Source organism: Eublepharis macularius, chromosome 18 (assembly GCF_028583425.1).
Source record: "Eublepharis macularius isolate TG4126 chromosome 18, MPM_Emac_v1.0, whole genome shotgun sequence".
Lineage (NCBI taxonomy): Eukaryota > Metazoa > Chordata > Lepidosauria > Squamata > Eublepharidae > Eublepharis > Eublepharis macularius.
In genome coordinates, this window is record NC_072807.1 from 24,155,784 (window position 1) to 24,157,112 (window position 1,329).

At 44.8% G+C, this 1,329-nt stretch overlaps 1 non-coding gene across 1 annotated transcript; it reads left to right on the plus strand.

The window, feature by feature from the left end:
- The first annotated feature begins 166 nt into the window (after positions 1–166).
- TRNAR-UCG (transfer RNA arginine (anticodon UCG)) lies at positions 167–239 on the plus strand. The gene has a single exon. It is a non-coding gene; the product is annotated as a tRNA-Arg (tRNA).
- Positions 240–1,329: the final 1,090 nt, after the last annotated feature.

Consider the following 1,329-nt stretch of genomic DNA (forward strand, 5'->3'; position numbering starts at 1 on the left):
CCGAGGAAGGAAGGGCTTGGGGGGATAAAAAGCAGCTGCTGTGGTCTGTGCCGGAGTGCCTTCGGCTACTTTTTGAACCCCCCCCCATTAAGATAGTATCTTCCAGGTTCAGGCAAATTCAGCTCTTCGACTTCCTATAGCGCTGAAGAAAAACTATTTCCATCGGGGCCGCGTGGCCTAATGGATAAGGCGTCTGACTTCGGATCAGAAGATTGCAGGTTCGAGTCCTGCCGCGGTCGCAAACGAATAGAGGCCAAGGGAGATAAAAGAGCCTCTCTGCTTTTTTTTCTTGTTTTAATAAAACAAAACTTTTTTAAAAAATTGGTCGTCTCCTTTGCGTTGGAACTGGGATGCTTTTATGCCTCAACAGGACAATACAAGGAACTTCCCTTTGCATCATTCATTTTCACTGTAGTCACTGTTTTCCTAAATTGCTAATCCAAACGGGAAATCTTTATCCTGCATCGGGGAGCCAGTACTGGGAAATGCAACACTGCCTGTTGAATTTCTGCTGCCCCCAAAGCCGGGACGCCAGCCCGTACACAGTCCAATATGTCCTCCACGTGCATCCTATAATACAATTGCATGCTCCATGGTGGGCGAGGGAACTTGCTTAAATAACAAAAGGCATAAGCGCACAGTGTCCCCCAGGCACAGTGTCCCCCATGCTTGGGCCCCTGCAAAACGCAGGTGTCAAGCCCCGCCCCCTCATTAGTTAGCAACACCTGTAGAAGCGGTTACCAACCCCACTGAAATTTGATTGCCAATTTGGCTTTTTCTAGCCACTCCCCCTCCTTGCGTGAATTTTTGTACCTCTAATAAAAGCTGGGCTGTGATCTAAATTGTGGATTGGGGTCTTGCTGAGCAGTTGTCTTTGATTGTGAAGAAAGGGGGAAGTCAGGTAACAATTTTTTTAAGACAAATAAGGATACTGACATTATTATGATGCTAGTTTCAGAAACGCTTTGCACAGTGTTTATGCAATTCTAAAATGTAGCCGAGACAGGTATTCTTCTCTTCTGTTTTCATATACACATGCAATGTACTTGCTACTGGTGCTGAGTTCTACATTATGGGTGGAAAAGAGTTCCTCGGTTTTATGCTAGTATTTCGTCACAGGGTCTACTTATGTGTGTATCTTAATTCCTCCTGCTTCTTGTTGGCTTCTTAATGGCGATGGTCTCAATTTTATCACTTTAGGTTCTGGACTGCGTATTAAACCCTGCTAGTCTCTCCCCGCCCCTGCCCCCAATTTACAATAGCAAGTCTTAAAATGCAATTTATTGATGAACATATATTGGGTTATGTTGTGGGGTTTTTTCTTACTAA